General features: G+C 41.4%; 1 protein-coding gene across 3 annotated transcripts in view; it reads right to left on the bottom strand.

Moving 5' to 3' along the window:
- The window catches only part of nhsl1b (NHS-like 1b), a 98,972-nt gene that overhangs the window by 79,464 nt on the left and 3,431 nt on the right, over positions 1-16,077 (bottom strand). The window lies entirely within an intron of this gene.

Below are 16,077 nucleotides of genomic sequence, written 5' to 3'. Positions count from 1 at the left end.
GTGTGTGTGTGTGTGTGTGTGTGTGTGTGTGTGTGTGTGTGTGTGTGTGTGTGTGTGTGTGTGTGTGTGTGTCTGTCACAAGTGTCCGTGAGACCAGACTTTTTCTCACACTCCTCATCATTTGATGCTTAATTCACACTTATTATCAGCATGGGAACAAATCGACAAGGGTTTCAATTATGGACACAACCACAATCAAACAGACACACACATGTATTTACCATAAATCAAGCTGCGCTGTCTTTCCACTGATTGAGCTTAAAAACATTTGGTCATGCTGTATCCCATCACTGCTACAGCTTAGCGAAATAAAAAGACAGGTGAAGGAATAAGCAGACAGAAGGAAAAAATATGAAGATGTTAAAGGAAGTACAGACTTCTTTAATACTGGGCACTAGCTTTGAGACAGCTGAGCTATCATGAGGCAGCAATGCGTGTGTCTGAGAGTGTGTGTGTCTGGACAGCATCAGTGGAGGGCTGCAGCAGAGGAAAGACAGCAACAGAAGGCCTATCACTACATGTCACCACCACACAGTAGCGGGGCACACCGACCGCAGTTCAGAGCTACAGGCTTGGAAATACAATAACCAGTAGCAGTGAGTGCATGTGAGACTGTGTCCATGAATGAAGTAAACATTATCCCCTAAAATCTTCAATGCATCCTGTAAGGACACAAACTGGACTTTCCACCTTGGGTCTTATTCTCACAGATACCCAAATTAGGCCAGGCTAATTATGTACTCAGTACAAACATCATTGAGATCTGGGAAAGCTGATTTCTGGAAAATGAGCAGTCTCCTAAGTGCCCCACTAAAACACTACAGCCACTGAGGAGTCCTATAATTAGAGCCCAGGGGACTAATTTCTGTGTTTACGTTTAGTTGGATAGAGAAACCAGCTTTTAAAACTGTTTATGAAAACCAAAGTTTAGGCTGTGTGTGGCTTTACAAGCCACACACAAGCCACACACAGCCTGACCCAAAAGATCATGTTTGCAAGAGTCCATGTTTCGAAAAATCTCCATATTTAGGCTGAACCATAGCTAGAAATGTATCAACAGGCAGAGGACAGGGAGCATTTGAACCGCAGGGTGGGTGGTGCAGAGTGTTGTCGAACTGTCGTTGGTTACTGAATAGAACAAAGCCATCTTTAAAGTTACCAGTAACACCGGTGATTTTCTACCTCAAATCGTCTCCTATTATAAGATTAAGACCGGGGTTTAAACGTCAATGTATCATTGGCAACTTAATTGCAATAGCAGGATTTCCTGTAAATAAAAGTTTCTTTTAAGCTGATCACAGACATTTATAAAGAGAAAGACACCTCCATATCACCCGATTAGTTTCCGATGGATTTGTTTTTCCCTCTTTCCTTTTCTTTAAAAATATAATAAAATACCTGGAAAAATTACATTGTCAGCCTAACCTAAGCTGTGCTGGAGGTAAACAGCAATCTCTGTGTTGGATGCCATCACAAAGCAATCATTTCCACCGATGAGATCATAGCCATTAGCCTAACTAATGAAAAACATCACCATTACGGCTCAGTGATTACGAGTCAGCTCCATACAGTGTCTTCACAACGCTGACGCAAACTGCAGACAGTGCAAAAGCAGCGGATTGGGTGTGACTATGATACTAATAACTGTGTTTTAATAATGCTGATCATAAATTTACAAATGTTTGCTATCATTATCAGTCATATTGATAAGAAACTAAATTAATAAAGAGACAAGAAGAACAAATTAATTCCAGTTGTGCTGCAAGAGATATGGAGGTGCAAAAGACTCCACTCGTCTGTCTCTGTGTTGCCCAGAGACCAGTTATGAAATTCCCATCAAGGTGTTTCCAGTTTGGAAATCTAAAACACATACAAATGTCACCACTTTCCATGTACAGTGTCCCAATGACCCACAAAAGAAAGCCAGCCAGAGAAAAGTAGTGCATTAGTGTGTGTGGGTGCACGCATGTGTCCATGTGACTTATGGTGTTACTGCATTTCAAGCTGTCTACGCTGGTCGGTAGTAGATGTGAGCTCATACAAAGGGCTTCTTTGTGGGATTGGGTGATGGGGGGAAGAGATTAAGTAATATGTGAGAGAGGCTGAGCTTGGCAGACTTTAGTAGCTCCACACAATTCAAAATTCAGTGGGTTAATCTGTCAGTGCAGAAGGATTATTCTTTGCAAAAACAGCTTTTTTAAGGGTATATCTGTCATGCTGTAGATGTAGTTATGGGATATTTATAAGTCAGATGATTAATTCCAGCATTACTCAATCTCTACGCGCATGCATCACATCAGTGTTTAGACGAAGTGTGCAAGAAAAAAAAAGAAAGAAAGACTTTCTCAGAGTATTGGGGTGCGACCTTTAATTGCCTAACCACACATGTGGCAAAACTTAGTCAACTACACCCAAAGCACTCCGCCCAAACTCTGGCAGCAACAGGAAAGCTGTTGGGGTCGAGTCCAAACCGCGAACCGCTGTGTCACTGCAAGCCCCTGAAAAATATGAACCCCGACTTCTCAAAGTGTTTGGTTGAAACAAAGAGATGAAACGAGGAGGAGAGGAGAGGAGGAGAACTGCTCAGACCTCGTGTGTCACCTCCCTGCTCCTGAAACCGCTTCCCTTCCCATCCACTCCCTGAGCCCGCAACCACATGAAAAGCCTACTGGGCTGGGTTCCCATCTGGTGAAGAGACAGGGGTGTGTGTGTTTAGACGGTTTAGCCAGTTAAGGGGGCTCCGTCCGACCTAATGCCCCCAGCCTCAAGAAGCCACTCAGACAGCTGTTTTCCTGAAGAGCCTCACTCTCTCTCCCCAACACACACATACATGAACAATGCACACTCATCCCTGACCAATTAGGACACCCAGTTATGCTATTAGGCCTGTTTACCATAAACTCCCTGCTAGTCCCTCCCTTTCACCCTTCCCACTTTCCCCCCTCTCCTTCTTGCTTCCATCAACAAAAATTGTTTAAAATCCGAAATTCCTACATAGTTTAATCCCACAAGTAAAACAATGTGAAAAAAGAAACAAGGCAGCTAAAATTGTGCTCATAAATCCAAAAAACAAGGGACTCATAGCTGCGGTGTATAGTTATGAAGTGTAGCATGGCTGCAACGATAGCAGTTTTATAAATAGCGTGTAAATGTTTTCCAAGTTTCCAAATGTGTCCAAAAAAGTAAAATAAAATGCCTTCATTAGTTCCTTTTTGTGTGTCTGTGTTGTCATGTGTGTGTTAAAAGCCTCCAATTCCCCCATTTTTGCTCATTTCTTCCTTTTTTAATCCTCTTGCATTTCACCGTCCTCTCGCCTTTTCAACTCCTCTCTTTTACCCTCTCGTTTCCGCTCGCTCCCTGTCACAGCTCCCCCTCCATCTATGGAGCCACTGAGTTGGAACTGTTGTCGAATGGTCAGCATGCTGGGAGAGATCGAGACTGGCCAAGAATGCCTGTGTTTGTGTGCAACTTCACTGGTCTTGCCAGGGGGAATTAGCCTCTTTTTCTTTCCCCTCGCTGTTGTGTATAGCCCTGTCTGACTTGTCAGCCTCAACGGCACGCAGATCAGTCCAGAAAAAACACTTTAGGAAAAGATGCACAAAACAAGAGAAGAAGGAGGATGATGAGAGGACAAGGAGGAGAAGGAGGAGGAGATGTGCTAAATACCGTGAGCCTGATTGACTGGTTTGGAAAGTTCAGTCAAAGGGAATGAGCAGTGGACAAAGAAGAGGACATAACAGTGACATTACAATGCAATACAGTACACACTGAGCGCCTGCACACACCCCACGATTACAGTATGAGTACCAGCTTGTTTGCATCTGCACTCAGGTTTTGTCCAGGAGAGCGATCAGAAATAAATGTTTCTCCAACTTGAAAGACAAAGCGAGAAATGAAGACAGAAACACTGACAGGAGCAGATATTAAAGCAAAAGACAAGGCAGCAAACAGGGTGATAGAATGCCGAACAAAGACCAGATTCTTCATGAATGATTTAAAAAAGAAAAAAGAGAGAGAAAGATTGAGGGATTTCCCTGTTTTTTTTTCTTCCAGCCCTAGGGGATCTGCAATTTCCATCGAGACCACTCATCACTGCCTCAGTCTTCCCACAACAAAGATCCTCATCTCTCATCTCCAAACATCCAGGGGGCTCAGGGACTCAGGGTCTGGTCCCTCAAGGGCAACAGTCCTTACCGGCCCCATTAACCTGCCTCGCCGCTCCAGCTTCATTCAGGACCTTTGGGCCTCGAGACCCAAGTTTTTCCAAGAGGTTGGGGGTGGGGTGGAGAAGAGGCCCTGACAGTAGGAGAGGCAGCCGATTGGGTGAAATCATCTCAATCCCAGCAGAGAGTAGAAGCACACTGTTGGGGTTGAGGGTACTTAACTGAAGAGAGGAGGGGGTTTTCTTTTATGTGGTGCCGCCCTTTTAGCTACTGTGGGCCCCACCGAGGCTAACGGATCAAACGAAGAAGGAATGTGTGGGTTTGTGTGTGCGTGTGTTAGAGTGCAATAGATGGAGAGATCTAAGGATCACAGGAGGCAAACAGGCAGACTGTGGGTGCTTTTCATTATGCAAACTTATTCTTCTTTGAGTGCTCTCTCCACCTGTGACCCGGAAATCTTTCCCACTCTGCCATCATTTGGGATTTTCCAGTTCCATAAATGCATCATGGAAACTACTTCTTTGTTACAAGCAAGTGATGCTGCTTAAAACCTAAGGAGTACTCATTTGCCCAACCCCTCACATTCTCACTAAGAACCGAGAAAGAGACGCAAGTGAGGAAAAAGAAATTAGACATTTGCACACAAATAAGCACAGAAAGTAATTAAAAAGGTGAAACATCCTCTCTCTCTTCTCGGTCTTGTTATATGCTGATGCATTTTCTCACAGGCAGTCAAAAAGTTAACTGTTTTAGCTATCAAAAACACAATACAACCTGCACTGGAACCATATGTGATCAAATTAAAGAAAACAAGAGGAGGGGGTTAAAATGACACAAAAACACCGCGTCTGTGTACACTTACAGCACAACCTGAAACACGCACACACTGAACAAACAAAAGCGCTCTGAGGTAGGAACCAGATCCCTCTCGATCACCAATGAACTCAACACGAGTGAAACTGGGCTACGGTGACTTCAGCCCTTATGATACCACTGACAGGCGCACAATAACAGTTACCTGATACACCGGTACCACAAGTCTGCTTCATAACCTACAGCTGGGACCACGGTGCCTCCAGACTCTTTCAGTATGAAAACATTTGTTACTCTGCAGGATTCTGGACGAAAACACGCCTGACAGGCAACTTATCAGATCTCTGTTGTAAAGAAACGGGATGCAGCACCACCAACTTTCATTTTATTGGTATTACTTTTTGTAGGAATTTTAAAGTTGCACCAAGCATTTTCCATTACTGGCTGACATGTTTTGAACATAAACTAATTTAAAATAAATTTATGGCAATTAAAAGAACCAATTACATACTTCCTGTCTTCAGGAACAGAAAAAGACAAAGAACTCAGATTTCTCAGATTATATTGATTATATAATTTGCTTTGTGCTAGTTGTCATCATACTCACCAACATCTGCAAATTTTGGATTTTTTTTTTTAAATTGTAACTTTCCCTGATGAGTACATGATCTTCTGACTGTAATTAAAAGACTTCCCTTCATATATATCGAGTAAAAGCCAGACTTTAGAAAAGTGGAGAACCGGTCAATTACCCAATTTCCTTCGGGGCCAACCTTCAGGATCAATAAAGTTTTATTGAATTGAATTGAAAATGTGGGACATTATCTCAAGATGTAGGACAAGAGGGAAAGGAATAAAATCCAGTTCACTCCCACATAAAGAGGGACATCTGGTCACATTAAGTATAGAACAAAAAATTAGTTTTTCACTTTTGATGTTGAAATTCTAGTTTTTTATTAGTCTGTTATTTGGCAGAAATATTAGTCTGTTAATTGGCATATTTTATACCGTCTATGTTTTTACCATAATTAACTTACTATTTGCTATTGTAACAGTTCACATGTTTACAGTCGTTTTCCACAGACACTTCTCCTGCAGGCAGATCAGGGATACAGCTGAATTAACTAAAGTGAAGTGTGTGAGTGGTGTCCACTCTCTGGAAGCTGCGTCAGTATCTATTTGGCAACCTGTGTATAATAATAACTCCCAAAAAAAAAAAAAAAAAAAAAACTACCTGTCACTAGGGAACACACCAAATCAAACAGCTATGACGGTGACAGCCTGTCTCACTGAAGCACACGCACAAACACACACACTCCTTTCACACACACAGAGACAGAAGGTCAAAAACACAGCTGAGTCAATATACCAGGACATTAGCTGGCAGCAGCCTTCAAAACACATATCAGTGCCTAAAAGGTTTGACCATTCAAGTCCAAGAGGCTTTCACTTCATTGCAAAGGCTGTTTGAGCAGGGCACTTTTGGATTAGGAGGCAAATTTGAGTCTAAGAATCTCATTAGAAAGCAAAAAAAAGCAGGTTTGTATTTATAATCTGCCCCCTTCTGAAGCCAGCGTAAACCTCAGAGTGTGGGACAGAGAAAAGCTTGAGCCAACAGCAACAGCACCTGAATGACAATGTGGTTGAAATACATGAGAGAAAGCCATTCACATGACCTCACAAGAACTTTAACATAACTACTACTGCATTAAAAACAAGCTCAAATATCAACATAATTAAAAGGATCCTTTAATTAATGTTATCCGTAATTTCATGTTTCTAACCGTCTTTCAACATTTATAAACCAACAGGTATTGTATGGACACACACACACACACACCCTTGTTTCCTGGTCTTTTCAGCTTCACATGGAGCCTCCGTTAATGGGCAGTAACTGAAATGGGTGTGCAGACTCCAGCAGAGCTTAAGGAGATTAACCATTCTGTAGCCATATGAAATAATATTCCCCATAATCCCCGTCACCGACTCCAAAAAAATCCCTTCTCACTGTGTGGCAAGGGAGGGCCTCGATTAATGTCCTCTCTTGTTCTTTTGAACACACACAAACACACACACACACCTGGACAAAACTATTGTTGTGTGTGTTTGAATGTGAATATGTACACTGTTCAACAGTTTTTTTGTAAAGTCAATCAATAAATTCGGTCCATTGCTCTCTCAGCGGCTCTCTCTGTCAATAATTCAACAATCCTGAAACATTTAATCGGACCGTGGAAGCAAGCCGTGTCCTTTACTCTATCCACTTTCACTTAACAGATGTTCTGACTCGAGGACGTTCTGCTGCTGTGTGTGGCCAACCACGCTAAGACCAAATCTGTGCACTGGTTAATCACAATTAGAGCCTTGTTTTGTCTCCAAGCAACTTATCAACAAACTCGTGAAGGTGTGATCGAGTCAAACAGAACAGTATCAACAAAAACCAGAATAAATACACCATCTCATAATCATCAAGTATTAACATTAATAAAGCTGAGTGTTCTGACATGCTGAGGTTTACTGAGGAACAGTGAATCCCTATGCCCAAGGACGATCACTGTGCATGTCTAGCACTAGTTTTATTTCCTCTTTGTGTGAGTTATGATCCACAAACCATGCACTGAAAAGCACAATTGAGAGCCCACATTACCACTTCAAGGCCAGTGCCTTATTGTTTACATGTGTTTATCCAAGTTATTATTCTTTTCTGAGTGTTGATAGACGTCAGCACATGTTGCAACCAGTCCCTGAACCTCATTTTCCCTCCTTAGGCAAGTTTCATGTTTAACAGACAAAATCACAACAATAAACAAATTTCTGTTGCTGTTTGTTGGGCCACAGTTATTCAGCCCGAGACACTGATCGGCAACCCCTGCAAACCATCAGCTGCAAGAAGAAGAAAAAAAGCCTGACAGGTTGGCAAGTGGTTGGTGGAGGTTGTTAGCAGTCAATATGAAGTTGTTTGTCAAAGACGAGGCTTAGAGATTCGTCACCGACTGCTTGGCAACCACAAGTTGTAAGGAAATTGGTTGCAAGGAGGTACACAGTGCTAAAAAGAAAACATCCATAGTACAGGGTGGGCCATTTATATGGATACATCTTAATAACATGGGAATGGTTGGTGATATTAAAGTCCTGTTTGTGGCACATTAGTATATGTGAGGGGGCAAACTCCTCAAGATGGGTGGTGACCATGGTGGCCATTTAGATGTCGGCCATCTTGGATACAATAGGAAGAGGGCCATGTGACACATCAAACTTATTGGTAATGTCACAAGAAAAACAATGGTGTGCATGTAGTAGCCTTGGTAAAACAGAGAATTTAGTGTAAATGTACTCAAATTTATATAGTGCTTCTCTATTTTTACTGACAAAGCACTTCACATAAAAAGTCACATTTTATCCATACACTCATACAACACTTTATTTTGTTCTGTTCAAACGTATACCTACTGCACATCCATAGCCAGTTTAGAACAATATTAGCCTAAAATGCATGGAAAGAGCTCTGGGAAAAAGTACCTAGAGGATGTACTCAAAGCAGAAAGCCCCCAGCCAGCCTTCTTGTTGTCACTTCTTGTTGTGAAGTGACAGTGTTAACCACTCCATCACCAGGCTGCGCTAATACTGATGAATGGAAGACTGGAAGAGCACAAATAAGTTTAAGTGAAGGCACACACACATATATGCACAATGAGGTCTCTGTGGATGAGGCAGACAGCTAAAGCTGCTACAGAGGAAGATTCAGTAGTCAATGGGGATTCCTTTATGGAGTATGTCATATTTCACAGTGACACACACTTTCTCAGACACACATGCAAACACCATGGAGCCTTCTGCAGCGAGACGGTGATTAATGATGAGCCGAGAAAGTGCTTCAGGCAAAAGAAGGAAAAACAAAGGCTTCATACCGATGCCCATTTGAGTAATTAATTGAAAAGAAATTACCGAAGTAAACAAAACAACTCAAAACTCTCACTATGCATCTTTACGCCTGTTGCACTCGCAGGAATTTTTCTTCTAACTGTTTGAGAGTTTGAGCTTGCAGTCTGAGAGGACTTCCAAACCAAATACTTAATTATCTGAGAGGGAATAGGAAACTTCACTGAAAAAAATTCAGTAGTCCTGCAGCTGCCAAAGTTGTGATGTTATCATATCGACAAAATCAGTCCAGACTTCCAGTGTAAACACCTGTCAAAGTTCTCAGTCCTACATTTGTGGCAATTTCCACTACAGTAGGCATCCCTGGGAAAACATTTTACTACGATGACACACACAAGGTGAAAAAACAAAAAAAACACCAGACAGAGAGAGAGAGAGAACAGTCTCATGTTAAGTCACATAAATCTCAGTGACTAATCAGACAGAAAGATAAACAATTCTGGCGATTTTGTGGGTGGTGAAAATGAGCCGGTAAAATTGGTCAGGGTGAGCTTAGATATTTATGGTGATGAGTCAAGACAGTCGTAATTTTTCAGTCTAACAGGACAAGGTGAAGATTTTTTATGATCTTTACCAACATTAAGCTGACATACTTTAGGTTTACTCAAAGGAATATGGGTAAACCTAAAGTATGCTGGTATCCACCAGCATACTTTAGGTTTACTCAAAGGAATATGGGTAAACCTAAAGTATGCTGGTATCCACCAGGTAATGGCTGCACGTTACGTCTTGAATTTTGTTTACTTCAACTTCTCTTTAAGGTGACGGCAAAGGCATCAGGAAAGTCAAGCGCTAAAGAGTTTAAAGCCAAAAAATAAGGGAAAAAAACAACAAGTCAAAGTGATCAGCAGATTCTACTAAACTCTGCAGTTCAGCAAGCCTCTTCGCTTTATTGTGCTCTGTTGTTAATATAGGTCTAATGGAAACAGTGACGAGTAAGGTGGCACAGGCCATTGTTTACCATACAATCACCAGACAAACATGCAATAACCAAAGCCGCATAATGTAATCACTAAAGGGAGCCATAAAGTAGGGAGTGGGGTATGTATATTGTATTAAATAACCTAGGTCAAGAGGATGACAATGAACCTCCTGACCACTGCCAGGAAGGTGGCACATTATCTTACAGCTCTGACAAAAAGAAAAGAAAAATAAACATTAGAAAAAAAAACAATCAAGAGAAAAGTTCCTGATATAATACATAATTAAGACTTTTTTTATACAAATAATTAGAGATTGCAGGCATAATGAAACTGAAGGCCATTATATGGAATGATTCCCCAAGGCAGACTAATGTAATGTATAATTGAATGTACTTATGTAGCGCCAAATCGCAACAGCTGCTTCAAGGCACTTTATTTTGTAAGGTAAAGATCGTGCAACAGTACAGAGAAAATCCCAACGATCACACAACCTCCTGTGAGCAAGTATCAAGTAACCTCCGACTCAGAGAGGGCAAGCCATCTGCCGTGACAGGTTAGGGGTGAGAGTCAAGGGGGGATAGACACCGTGGAAGAGACCGAGATTAATAATAACTAATGATTAAATTCAAAGTGGTGCATAAACACAACCACCGGGCCACGGACCGGTACTGGTTCGTGAGCTGTTTGTTTCCGGGCCGCAAGAGTTGAGGCTCGGTTGAAATTAATGGTTTTCGGGGTTTTTACCGTTAACTCGGTTCCCCTGTGTCTTTTCCTGTGTTATAGTTGTGTCTTATTTTGAAAGAAATATTTAAGTGTTACCATATCAACCAGAGAGCGTTAAGGGGCAGAGAGGAGGATGTTACTCTCAGTGTTGTTGGTGCATTTCAGGAGGACGCTGCTAATAAAGTTACACAATTACACAGTGAATTCGCGTTTATTATTATATTTACAAAATATCACAGTTTTTGTCTTGGTCGTATCATTTTATTTTGTTATATTTATCCGTGACACCTTAAAGGCTGGTCCGTGAAAATATTGTCAGACATTAAACTGGTCTGTGGCGCAAAAAAGGTTGGGAACTGCTGACATAGTGGGTGAAAAGAGGTGCATGAAGATGAAACACTCAGTGCATCATGGGAAACCCCCAGTAGCCTAGGCCTATTTCAGCACAACTAAGAGAGAGTTCAGGGTTACCTGATCCAGTTTTTTTAAAAACTATGGCTCCTTCAGGATACATAGTGATTTTACCATTCTAACCATCTTCCCAGCAGCATCAGTAAACACAAGAACCCTGTCCGAGCTTGCATATGACAAATAAAACTGAGGGTGAAGCTACAAAGCTTACCCAACAACTTCCCTCAGACCGTCATCACCTCAAACCAACATAGCTGACACTTGATGCACGTCTGGAACTTTTCCATCACACAGCTGGTGAAACCTAGCCTTATATTATTAAGACTATCAACTGATTTCGCTATTGCCGGTCTATGAATTACAAGCAACGGGTTCAACCAGAAGTGTCAGTTGCACAATGCACATGTCTGAATAAACAAATCCTGAGATGTTCATCAAGTATTAAACATTACATCAGCTAGTCTACAAAAAAAAAAACTCTTGATGACCCTCTTGTCCCGCAACTTGTTTATTCAGCTGAGGATATTCAAGTTGGCTAATGTCGCCAGTGTTTACGGGACTAAAAATGTGCCTGAAAAAAGCCAGCCGACAGCTGTTTCTGAAGACTTATCATTCAGTCCAAATATAGCAGGAGGTTCACACCAGCCTCTGCCGTTGCAAGGTTTAAAGTGCAAATATTTCAATTTACCCCAAAGTCATCTGTTGCATCTAATCTGAAGCCTTGGCTTCATGTGATCTATATTCTGCAGACAGTGTTATTTGCTGCCAAGTGGCCCATTACATTTTATTTCTTTTAATGATAGACACTACATACCACTAAGAGAGTTTGAGTGCACGACCTGCGTGCTTCTGCCTGTGTGTTCCTGTGTGAGCTTTGGTTAAGTGGCACAAGTGACAGATGTGGCAGAAAATCCTTGTTTATTTTTCCTCAGGCAGCCATTCAGACATGTGTGTATGGTGCGTTTCCAGGCCTTGAGTGCAGTTTTAGTGCAGATCCAGGATAACAATAGCCTTTATATTCCTGCTAGATGAGCTCCCACCTGCTGCAGTATGTCATTATGTACTGGATGGAATGGATGTGCCTCCCTGTCGGCCCATCTTCTTCCTTCCGTCTGCCTCTTGTACACATCACTGATAAACCACAATCTAATACTTGATAAAAATCCATCCTTTATTTTGCTCCCAACAGATGTTTGTGTAGCTTTACGTGACACTTTTTTTTTACTCTTTAACGTCATAAAATAAACATGAAATGCTGCACCAGGTTTGCCACCACTGTGCAGCTGTTGTCCCTTTCGCAAAAAAAGAAAAAAGTCAAAGCAAGGTTGATACCCTCATAATATGCCCTGTTGTGGATCACTTTATACCAACTGCAAACATGTTTTTCTCTACAGGTTGCTTTACAGTATATAATGTCTAATAACACATGCAGGATACAGTAGATAGCAGTGCACGGTATTACATAAATGTACGAGTCAAGATAAAAGATTTAAAAAAAGATGAAATTTAAAGACGCAACTTTTAGTAGGAAATTCACGCCTTCATCTTTGGATATCTTGTAGGTTTTTCTGAATTAAGAATAACTAATCTCACTCATGCACAGCACTAAACTATATTGCTTCTCTCTTACTCTCACTGTTCTGCTATATCTACAAAAGGCTTCCCTGGACGCCAGACAAAAACGTGTAGGACAACATTATTAGAGTTTATTTTACTCACTGTGAAAGCTCTAACCATATATATATGGACACATCATATACACACATTCTTCCGGGTATTCATAAATCTTGAAAACTCAAGCTACTGTAAACAATGATTATCTGAAGATCAGTAAGTCAGTAAGTCAGCTAGTCAGTCATGAGGCATGTAATAACAGCTGTTTAACCACTATATAATATAAAATTACAACAATAAATTTAAAATAAAGGCAAGAATGAGCATTAAACACATTTAAAAAGGAACACATGCTTTAAAGGGGAAAAAAGGATAGCTGGAGGAAAAACAAAAGATAAGAAGAGAGAAAAGATCGTGACAAAAACTGATTATAAAAAGAGAAAGTCGAGAGTGTGAGCGTGGTCCTTGTCTTTGTTGTGGTCAGCATGGCAGTATAAGGGTTGACATCAAAGAGTAGAGGATGGACAGAGATGAGAGAGGAAAGGTCTGGAAACCATATGAAACAACAGGAAAAGAGAGCGAGAGCAAGGGAGTGAGCGAGGAAGAGACTTTAAAACAGAGGAAGGGAAAGCTGAGGCAAAAAGGAGAGCCGCTGAAAATTTGCTGAAATGTCATTTTACACTCACACAGAAGCTGTGAAAATGTTTTGCAATATTTCATGTAAAAAAAAAAAAAAAAAGAAGGTATATTTGCATATATTTAGTTTCTGTGGTCTAGAGGCAAACACAGGATTTCACTTGAGATCTGCTGACGGTTCAGCTTTTGTTTGTCTCTCCGTAGGAAATACATTTGGGAACGAACATCAGGCTATTTGTGACACTTTTCCTCTAAAAACAATAGCTGTGTAAAAACCCGACCGTGACCTCGACTTGAATTTTCCAGCAGCGGTCCAAATGTAATGCATCTGTGTAAAGGCCTTTGAGTGTACAAATACACACATCAAAACAGATATATGAAAATAAAAATACCACAAAAAACACACGCAACCCTGAGGATGTCCCACTGCATCCTGTCAGGCAGAGGTCACGACAGTGGGGATTAAATCTTGCTCATCTCCCTGCATGCTGGTTAAACCCTGGATTACCCCACAGCACCCTCAATTGCCGACTTACTAACCTATAAGTCCATCATGTGGTGCTCTCTGATTACGGAGATGTTCGCATGTTTGTGTGTCGACAGCAACAATGAAATCTCAACAGTAGGGAGACAGATTTATCTAATTAAGTTTACTGCCGTCAGTATAAGTCCCCAACCTTTTTTGCGCCAAAGACCGGTTTATGTCCGACAATATTTTCACGGACCGGCCTTTAAGGTGTCGCGGATAAATAAGAAAACCAGTACCAGTACAAAAAAAAAAGATTTATTCATAAGACACAGGAAAAGACCCAGGGAAACCGAGTTAACAATAAAAATGATTTAAAAAAATAACAACAAAAAGAAAAAGCCCTGAAAACCATAAATTTCACACCCAAGCCTCAGCTCTCACGGCCCAATACCATATGACTCACAGACCAGTTAGGGTCTGTGGCCTGGGGGTTGGGGACCGCTGCTCTACTGGACTGAGATCTGGTGACTGTGGAGATCATTCAAGGACAGTGACATCATTGTCATGTTCACCAAACAAGTTACAAGTTATCCAATCAGCACACTGTGTCATAGAGAGATGGATGTGACCAGCAACAATACTCTGGTAGGATGTGGCATTGACACTGGAGTGGCACCCAGTGTGGTCTTCTGCTACTGTAGCCCATCTGCTTTGTGCGTTCAGAGATGCTCTTCTGCATAACTTCTTCAACAAGTGGTTATTTGACTTACTGTTGTCTTCCTATCAGCTTGAAGCAGTCTGGACGTTCTCCCGACATTAACAAGGCATTGCCACCCAGAAAATTGACGCCCACTGGATATTTTCTCTTTTTTTGTGTTAAAAAAAGTTGAAAAGGTACATCTAGTGAATATTTGGGATCCAGCTTATCAGTTTGTTTAGTTAAGTTTATATTTAGAGACGGAAACGGAAACAAAAAACCTTTAAACAAAAAAAAAGAAAAAGAAAAAAGGTGCTATAAGCAGCATCTGCTATTAGCAAAACTGTAATCGCAAACATATCCACCAGTTCAAGGATATTTTTGGACTTTCACAAGTGGAGATACAAATCAACCAAGATTATAAGGGCTTTCATCTGTTGCCATTCCAACACCGATGTGATATTTTTATTACTTTATATAAGTAAGGTCTCTCATGACATGTGGTTTGCTCAGGAAATAACTAGATCTATTACGGCTGCAGTTGAGTGACACAAGTGAGGAGGAGAAGCGGCCAGGAAACGGAGCCATTAACCAACCAGATTACCACAAAATGCGAAAACCAGCTTAGGCCTATCATCTTCTACTGGTGTAAAATAAGTGATAAAATACACTACTGTATACTGTAAGAATGATCTTGTGGCTCGAATCGGGGGTTAAACACAGTCAGGGCAGCGCTCGCATATACACAAATCTAAATTTAGCTGTTTCCTTATTAACTCGACTGTCTCCCACCATCAACAGCAAATCTGTCTCTGACAGATTATGTTTTAAGAAACTGCAAGACAGCACTGAGTCGATGGGATGTATCTAAATCCAGGGATGTATTGGAGCCGTGAGAGAGCACTGCCTGTAGATTCAAACACACAATCTCATACACACAGTCCAAGTCAGACACAGTTCACTGGCAATATCCCTCCACTTCCACAGCCCCTTCCCACTCATTTTCTCTCACTTTTTCCCTTCATTTCTTCGACCCATCTCTTTTGTTCCTGATGGGAGAAGGTCGACCTCTAGAACCAGGCCAGGCTGCCGGCGTTGGAACGAGCGCCGTGGGAACCGACTTGTGGATTCTGGCTGCGTAATGACTGCTCTCTATCGATGAATGAAGGGGACCACAGTGGGCCAGAGTGAATAGTGACTAGGGGTAGGATAAACAGGGCTGTGCATGTGAGTGTGCATTTGTGTGGCAAACAGGAAAAGAGGGTTAGAAAAAAAGCCACAAACACCAATTAGTTTATCCAGGCACGACTAATTTGTTGTTCGTTGGCTTTTGATATGGATGCAACTTTGATGTCAGTCAAGCAGTTCCACTGTTATTATCTGAATAACTGATTGCAGTCCCACTCTGAGGATGAACTTCCCCTCCCAACACAAGAAGAACCACTTGAACATAGCAACACACCCTAAACATGATAGCATGCATTGCTACTCATGAAAGAGCATCAGGCAAAGACTATGCCTATAAATATCTGAGGGATAGGAGGAGGAATGTCCAAGCACTTAACATGTATATCAGTGTGTGTATGGGAGACAAGATGGACTGTAGACATTAGCAGGTCAGCTGGAAACATGCTTTTTCTTTTTATTCTGTGTGTGTGTGTGTGTGTGTGTGTGTGTGTGTGTGTGTGT

Source organism: Pundamilia nyererei, unplaced genomic scaffold (genome assembly GCF_000239375.1).
Source record: "Pundamilia nyererei isolate P.nyererei 1_Seehausen unplaced genomic scaffold, PunNye1.0 scaffold00058, whole genome shotgun sequence".
Classification (NCBI taxonomy): domain Eukaryota; kingdom Metazoa; phylum Chordata; class Actinopteri; order Cichliformes; family Cichlidae; genus Pundamilia; species Pundamilia nyererei.
Note: the sequence above shows the minus strand (reverse complement) of the source record. Positions and strands in the feature narration are given on the sequence as shown.